Source organism: Aedes aegypti, chromosome 3 (assembly GCF_002204515.2).
Source record: "Aedes aegypti strain LVP_AGWG chromosome 3, AaegL5.0 Primary Assembly, whole genome shotgun sequence".
In the NCBI taxonomy this organism is placed as follows: Eukaryota; Metazoa; Arthropoda; class Insecta; order Diptera; family Culicidae; genus Aedes; species Aedes aegypti.
Window position 1 is genome coordinate 168,793,186 of NC_035109.1, and position 9,148 is coordinate 168,802,333.

At 39.2% G+C, this 9,148-nt stretch overlaps 1 long non-coding RNA gene across 1 annotated transcript; it reads left to right on the plus strand.

Moving 5' to 3' along the window:
- The first annotated feature begins 4,495 nt into the window (after positions 1-4,495).
- On the plus strand, positions 4,496-4,722 carry LOC110678722. Its single transcript, XR_002501883.1, has 2 exons — positions 4,496-4,553; positions 4,621-4,722. It is a non-coding gene; the product is annotated as an uncharacterized LOC110678722 (long non-coding RNA).
- The last annotated feature ends 4,426 nt before the right edge of the window (positions 4,723-9,148 follow it).

Genomic DNA, 9,148 nt, shown 5'->3' on the forward strand with positions numbered 1-9,148 from the left:
TTTTCAAACGAAATATTAAAGAAACATTCAGAAAAGTGATCAATGTTACCCCGGATTACGGTACCGTAATTTCGGGTTAAATTGATCATTTTTCACGGTTTTTCTAGTCTGTTTTCTATAATGTTAACAATGCCAAACAACTAAATGCAGGAAAAGAAGTACGAAGGTGAGCCTCATCGACTTATGTACCGAAATTTTCTAACAAATGTCATTTTAATGTTAACAAATATCTCTAAAATAAAAAATCAGGGGATCTCATTTCGGGGTGAAATTGATCACTTGTCAATGCCATTACTGTTATTTTTCAAAACAACTCTACGTGATAAATTTGAGCTCCCTGAATCCGAATATGCTTGTCAAATTCTTATCAATGCAATATTTGTATATATAAGGAATAGTTATATTTCGAGAATTACGAGAAAAACGCCTAAATGTATGCAATTTCCTAAGGAATTCAATGGTATCTAACAAAAATTCAATTATTTCAACCATATGAGCTAATTGGTAAGAGTTTGGGTGATGAAATCTGGTTTGGGGATATATCTAAAGCATCCTCACAAACTTTCAGTTTTATACCATGTTCAAATCCTTGCTTAGAAATAGAAGTTCATAGGTGTTTGTCAATACTACACCGTGCATGATTTTGAAATTTTACATTATTTTCATAGTAATAAACATTCTTTAACGCCAAAAAACTTCACAACACTCAATTGGACAATAGTTACGACAAACAACGTTCATTTACTGCAGCTTACATTGATAGTTGTGCTCCGTTACGAATAAATAAAATCGTGCGATACAATGATCAATTTCACCCTTCTGATCAATTACACCCGATTTTACGATACTGGCTTCCTAGTTATCGATTGCAGTTGATATAATGCCAAAAGATTTATTTTCAATGGATATATAATTTTCCATGTATCTGTTTTGGGGTTACTTTGATAATGGAGTATAAATCGAACAAAATGGGATGAATAACTTAACATTATGAGGCATTGCATACCTCTAGGCGTTTATCGTTATATGGAAATTACTGACTTAGATTACAAAAATGGTCCCGGTTTGTTAAAATGTTTCTCGCTAAGAGATTTAAGAACATATTCGACTTCTATGATAACTAGGCTGTCAAAGATAAGTGACCAACTATTCAAAACTATATCAAATACTGATCGTAGAACAGATTGTTTGTGAGCGTTTCGAAAATGATTAAATTGTATCAATTTTTAATATTATTTTATGTTCTCAAATGTTCTCGATTCAAATGAAAAACATGAAGTGTCATACTAATATGCTTTAGTATTGCATTCGATTTGCTTAACCGATTAACACAAATTATGATATTTCGTTTAGTATGTGGTGGGTAACGCACTATTAAAGTTACCTGCATTATCAAATATACCCCGTTTTACGGTTCCCCATGTCAGGGGTGGCTGATCATCGTTCGAGTGCCAGAGAAGGACTCCGGAAATCTAGGGAGTTGGTGTCAGGCCCTGCAAGCCAGCCGTGAGAAATCAAGTAACGTCGTAAAGGGACTAGCGATTGGCTTTGCTTTGTAGCCGCGGACTCTAACCACTCGGCTAAGGAAGGCCCCAACAGATGTTATAATGATGGGTAATATGCAGAGGGTGTAACCGGTTGGTTACAAAATTGTTGATTTTTGTTTTGTATTTATGTTGAATTTCGGACGCTTCACGTTTCTTGTGTAAGAACAACAGAATTACCACAGTAGTGATAGGGTCTAGTACAGCTGTGAATGTTTCTCTTCGCTACCAATCATAAGAAATGGCTGGAGAAATGAGGTAATACGAGATAAAGAGAGAATGACGGAATGTGGGAAAATTGGGAAAGGACGGCCATTGCCAATAATCGGCCTCTTTCGATTTAGGCGTCCGTGTGCTGAAGACGTGGTGCAGTGGTTTAATATCAATTCCCCCCCTAGGCCCTTAGCAGGAGCTAAGTGGGCGCAAGGGAAGAAACCTAGCTCAGGACCTCTTGTTCTTTTGTTTCGGACCTTGAATAGGTTCCGCCGTCCAACACACGGCTCGGCTCATGAAGCCATTAAGCTTCCGGGCCTAAACGTTAAGGACCTTGTCCTCTAGGAGGACCAAAATCTCTGGCCGAAGGCCCTAAACGTCAAGGAGATTCTTCTCTCGGCCGTCCAAGGTGGCCATGCCACGGCCGGCCGATTGCGCCTAAGAGGGAAGACGCTTGCAACCCCACCATCCAATTTTATAATAAATTCATAAGAAAAGTGAAAGTTCCGTTTTGTTAGTTTTTGTATTCGCGAAAAGCCCTTAATTACCCAGTAGCTAGCCGACCCTGGGATTACCGGAGAGTCTCTTGTGTCCTGAGTTGGCCTGGCACTGTAGCATTTTTTTTTTTTTTTTTTTTTTTTTTTTTTTTTTTTTTTTTTTTTTTTTTTTTTTTTTTTTTTTTTTTTTTTTTTTTTTTTTTTTTTAATATTATATATTGGCTTTTCTCGGTGACAACAGACAAAAACAGCATATTTTGCGTTACGCGTTTCGGCTTACTTCACTTCAGCCCTCATCAGACGCCTAAAATTACATTTATTAAACAGTTACAATTTACAAAGAACATTTCAATTTTCACATAAACACTTACAACATGCTGAACGCAACCTTACAGCTTGGTCTGTCACTACTATACTAATGGTTTTCCCAAAACCCCAATTAACGAGCGCACCTTGCTCATCACCCAGTTTCATTTTCGTCAATGTTTCCTCTCTCAGTCGTCCGTGTATGTGGCTCTCCACGCAGTCTCGCCAATAGACCATTGTACGTGGAGTTGAAATTACCGCACTCACGTTGCAGGTTTACGGTCTCTCTTTCTCCCTGCTTTTTGATATGGAAGACCTCTGCGATCATCCTGGTCTCTGGGTTCTCGATGCGTTCCAAAACAGTCGTTTTTTCGAAATCAAAGACATGGCCTTCTTCGATCGTGTGCACTGCTAATCCCGATTTTGGATTCCTCTTTTTGCTGTCATTCTTGTGTTCCGCAATCCTCACTTCCAGCATGCGTTTCGTCTGTCCAATGTAGACTTTCCCATCAGCCGCACCACATGGTACGGGTTTACCATCAGCCGCACCACGGGTTTACTTTTCAATTTTTGTCTCGGGTTCGGGTCGGGTCCGGGTTTGAAGAAATAAAATAGGTCGGGTACGGGTCGGGTTCGGGTTTGAAAAATGTGAAACCCGACCATCTCTAGTATCCACGATCGTTTGGATGTGTTCACGCTTCGCAATACACATGCAGTCATCTACATACCGTTTATAGACTTTCATCTGAATTTCTTTCTCCTCCAGGTGTTTCATGCACTCCTGTTCTAGCGGCCAAACGTTTGGGGTCCCGATGGGTTCACCATTGTCACCAGTAATCGCCAACGTTGTAATGGAGAAGCTAGAACAGGAGTGCATGAAACACCTGGAGGAGAAAGAAATTCAGATGAAAGTCTATAAACGGTATGTAGATGACTGCATGTGTATTGCGAAGCGTGAACACATCCAAACGATCGTGGATACGTTCAACAGCTTCCACGATCGAATACAATTTACGGTAGAAATTGAAGTGGGTGGGAAGATGAAATTTCTGGATATGATGTTGGAACGTGGAAATAACCAGATAACAACATCCTGGCTTCCCAAACAGTTAGATGGACGATATCTGGATTTCACGTCTAAAAGCCCATTCCAACACAAACAAAATACTGCGATCGCACTAATTGATCGTGCGATTAAGCTAACGTGTGGGGAAAAACGTGAAGAAGCGCTTAACCAAGCAACGAAAATCCTACGGAAAAATAACTACCCACCGTGGTTTATAAACAGAGTTAGGAAAAAACGCGTACACAAACACTATAACACAATGGAAGTAGATAGTACGTTAGATCAACCCCACAAATATGTGTCTACGCCGTACATACCGTGCCTGAGTGAAAAGCTTGGGAAAATCTTGCGGAGAAATAATGTAATCCTTGCTTCCCGTCCGCAAAACAAGATCAAAAACACTGTTTTCAGTAAAACTAAGGATCCCATACCACCAGGGAAGCAGAAGAATGTGGTGTACTCCATACCATGTGGTGCGGCTGATGGGAAAGTCTACATTGGACAGACGAAACGCATGCTGGAAGTGAGGATTGCGGAACACAAGAATGACAGCAAAAAGAGGAATCCAAAATCGGGATTAGCAGTGCACACGATCGAAGAAGGCCATGTCTTTGATTTCGAAAAAACGACTGTTTTGGAACGCATCGAGAACCCAGAGACCAGGATGATCGCAGAGGTCTTCCATATCAAAAAGCAGGGAGAAAGAGAGACCGTAAACCTGCAACGTGAGTGCGGTAATTTCAACTCCACGTACAATGGTCTATTGGCGAGACTGCGTGGAGAGCCACATACACGGACGACTGAGAGAGGAAACATTGACGAAAATGAAACTGGGTGATGAGCAAGGTGCGCTCGTTAATTGGGGTTTTGGGAAAACCATTAGTATAGTAGTGACAGACCAAGCTGTAAGGTTGCGTTCAGCATGTTGTAAGTGTTTATGTGAAAATTGAAATGTTCTTTGTAAATTGTAACTGTTTAATAAATGTAATTTTAGGCGTCTGATGAGGGCTGAAGTGAAGTAAGCCGAAACGCGTAACGCAAAATATGCTGTTTTTGTCTGTTGTCACCGAGAAAAGCCAATATATAATATTAAATAGAAGTTCACGGTGATCAATTCAACCAATAACTGTAGCATTGTCCCGCTTAGTTTCAGTGGCAATAAGAGAACGTCATCAGGATCAAAGGCCGGTTCTTCAACTTCAGCATAGTTGCAGCATGAACGCGAGCGCGACCGTTGCTCAAGCCACGACGTCAAAATCATCATAGGAAATCTAAACGCTCAGGTTGGTCAGGAGGAGGAGTTCAGACCGACTGTTGGAAAATTCAGCGCCCATCGGCTGACGAAAGAAAACGGCTTACGTACTAATTGATTTCACCACCTCCAAGAATATGGCCATTCGTAGCATCTACTTCCAGCACAGCCTTACATACCAATACACCTGGAAATCACCTCAGCAGACAGAATCACAAATCGACCACATTCTGATTGATGGACGGCACTTCTCCGACATTATCGACGACAGGACTTATCGTGGCGCTAACATCGACTCTGACCACTATCTGGTGATGGTTAAACTATGCCCATAACTCTCCGTCGTTAACAACGTACGGTACCGGCGGCCACCCCGGTATGACCTAGAGCGGGCTAAGCAACCGAATGTCGCAACTGCATACGCGCAGCCCCTCGAGGCTGCATTAGGCAGCGTCCATTTATTACGTACCGTAATTTCGGGTGAAATTGATCATTTTTCACGGTTTTTCTAGTCTGTTTTCTATAATGTTAACAATGCCAAACAACTAAATGCATGAAAACAAGTACGAAGGTGAGCCTCATCGACTCATGTACCGAAATTTTCTAACAAATGTCATTTTAGTGTTAACAAATATCTCTAAAATAAAAAATCAGGGGATCTCATTTCGGGGTGAAATTGATCACTTGTCAATGCCATTATTGTTAATTTTCAAAACAACTCTACATGATAAACTTGAGCATCCTGAATCCGAATATGCTTGTCAAAACCTTAACAATGCAATATTTATATAAATAACGAATAGTTAAATTTCAAGAATTACGCGAAAAAACGCCTAAATGTATGCAATTTTCTAAGGAAACACAGCGTAACAAAAATGACATTTTTGCGTGTCTCAAGGATCAAATTATGTGTCTCTAGTAGATTTTGGGTCGCTGAAATTGATGCCGTTCTCAGAAATGTTCCAGCACGTCACAATTTTTAGCTACAAGTCGCCAAAGTTGTATAAAACACAGGTTTTATCAATGTTTACATGAAATTTAAAGTATAATTTATCAAACATTTTTGTGATTTAATCCACCAATCATGCAAAATACAACTTGAACTTTCAAGATTGACAGATATAATTTGATTGTAAATTTTGCCATTGAATTCAGTTTAAATCGATTTTTTCAACATACTTGCAGTCTCCATATAAAATTCTTCGTTTTTCTTATATGGCATAAGACAATACTTTTCAGAACCACCAAAAAATAACATTTTACCAGCGGAAGAATTATGAACTTCATTGAAAAGTATTGTTTAACACATGAAGTTTGAATTTTGTGACAAACTAAGTAAATAAATTGCCATACAAGTTGGAAAACTTGTATGCAAGTTGACTGAAATCGTCAAATTTAGCATTTTCAACAGTCAATATCTCAAAAACTAGACGTGCTATGATATTTTTGAAATCGGCAATGGATTCAGCAACCCCTAATTGAGTAAATAGTGGTATTTTGGTGCTTGAGACAAAAACGTGTTCCGCAGTGAAATCAATGATATCTACCAGAAATTCAATTATTTCAACCATTTGAGATAATTGGTACGAGTTTTGGTGATGAAATCTGGTTTGCAGATATATCTCAAGCATCCTCACAAATTTTCAGGTTTATACTATGTTCAAATCCTTGCTTAGAAATAGAAGTTTATAGGTGTTTGTCAATACTGCACCGTGCATGATTTTGAAAATTTACATTATTTTTATAGTAATAAACATTCTTCAACGCAAAAAACTTCACAACACACAATTCAACAATAGCTACGACAAACAACGTTCATTTATTGCAGCTTACATTGATATTTATGCTCCATTACGCATAAATAAAATCGTGTGATACGATGATCAGTTTCACCCGATTTTACGGTAACGCTAAAATTGGAAATTTTTTATTATTTTTTTTTAAAGCTAAAATTGGAAATTGAAAATAACGTTAGCCGAGAAAAACGGAGGCATGCGCTGGTGGAAATCAGGCCTACTATGGCCTCCACAAGAAGCTGCGGTCAAAAAAGATACACATCCGTACCAAATGCTCATGTACAAAACGCTCTTAAGGCCGGTAGTCCTTTACTGGCAAGAAACGTGGACGATGCTCGAAGAGGACTTGCAAGAACTTGGAGTCTTCGAAAATCGGGTGCTTAGGACGATCTCTGTCGGTTTACAGGATAACGGTGTGTGACGGCGAAGGATGAAGCACGAGCTCGCCCAACTCTACGACAAACCCAGTATCCAGAAGGTGGTCAGAGCTGGAAGAACACAATGGGCAGGGCATGTTGCAAGAATGCTGGACAGCAACCCTGCAGAGATGGTGCTAGAATTGGACCCCGTTAGTACAAGAAGACGTGGATCGTAGCGAGCAGTAAGCCGCATCAAGTACAAATCCATTTGATGAGTTGGGGCAGAACCGAGGATGGACAGATGCGGTCATGAACCAAGTATTATGACTTAAAATTGTAGGTTTAGTGTTATTTGATTAGATGTTAACTAAATAAATGAAATAAAAGCTGCTGGTGATGAGAGGCCCAGATAACTGTAGCGGTTAACGCGCAACTATTCAGCAAGACTATGTTGAGGGTCGTGAGTTAAAATCCCACCGGTTGAGGATCTTTTCGTAAAGGAATTTTTCTCGATCGCCCAGGGCATATAGTATCTACCTGCCACACGATGTACACATACAAAAATGATCAATTGGCTAAGAAAGATCTCAGTTAATAACTGTGGAAGTGTTTATAAGAACACTAAGCTGAGAAGCAGTTGGGACGTAACGCCAGAAAGAAAAAGAAAGCTACTGGTGAGCTATTGTTTTAGTTTTTTTTGTGATAAAATATGATCAATATCAAAATGAAACATGAATAACTTGGTTTGTTTTGCAATACCGTCTCAATGACATATTTAATAATTTAACAGCAAAAATTTGTGAATAAAGGGTGTCCACGATGAAATTGCCACACACAAAATTGATTCGCAAAATTCGAGTTTTCATGAGGCCAAATCCGGCCAGAAGATTGTTGAGACGTTGTGGGCCTTCAGGAGAGGCGTTCGGGTTTCGGTTGAAGGCCCCAACTACGCGGTTGTGATTTTTGGTGTTGTACGGAATACTTTTTCCTTCACTTCTTGGCTTCCGATCGGTGGTCAATCGTTCCTCGAACCGCTTAATCAATCGCGACACCGTGGAATTCGAGAGGTCCTTGTTCTCGTGATGAATGCGCAAGATTTTATCACGCATGACTTTAAAACTTGCAGGATGTAAATGATGCACTATGAACTAAATCCACCCAAATTTTCATTAAATTCTACCCAACGGTTGAAAAGTTAGAGCAATTTCATAGTGTGGCAATTTCATCGTAGACACCCTTTATTGAGCAGCACGCAATTTTGACATCGACGGAAAATTGTGGCAGGCATTTGAAAATTACAAGCATTAGCCAACAGCTGAAGCAAATATGACCATCTGTCAACCAATCAAGGCCCTTCCAACTATATTTCAGTTAAATCCGCTAGAAATTTACATGAATCTGCCACGAAACCACCCCAGCCACGCTCAACAATCAACGCATTGTTGACTGCACTTACAATCACTTTTCAATGAAACCGCCAACCGTCGAAGCCATTCTGTAATATACTAATTTTACGCAGAACGTGTTCAACTTTCGTCAGCCATTTACTAAGGTGGTCAGACAACCGAGAGAGCTCGGGCGTGTAGCTATCGCTCCAGAGGTAACGAGATCAAATTCCGTTTAGTACTTCTTTTATATATACATCTAGTTTGGTAGCTAATTATAGCTCATTTTCTTCAAACCAGCAGCAACGTCATTTTAAGATCGCACATAAAAATCTATCATATATGATGGAGTCCTTTTGTTACATTCGACTCGCTATAATTTTACAGGTTTCGTTCGTACTCAATAACTTATGGGACTCTTGAAAACTTTTACAAAGTTTTTTATGCACTTAGTACCGTTTGTTATTAAGCAATCGTTATTCAAAGAAATTTATGGAATTTTTTTTGGTATTACCTGCTTTTGAAGAACATACTTATAGTATCTTTTAAAGAACATAACATAGTATCTGGTCCCGATACCACGATGAAATTTTGATTTGTCATCATTTTCTGATTTTCAAATATTAAACATGTCAAACACTATTCTAAATGTCTTTGGAACAAAGAATAAGTTTATTTTTTGAATAGTGATAGTATTCTATCTCTATTATTTTTTGGAATGTTATCAGTT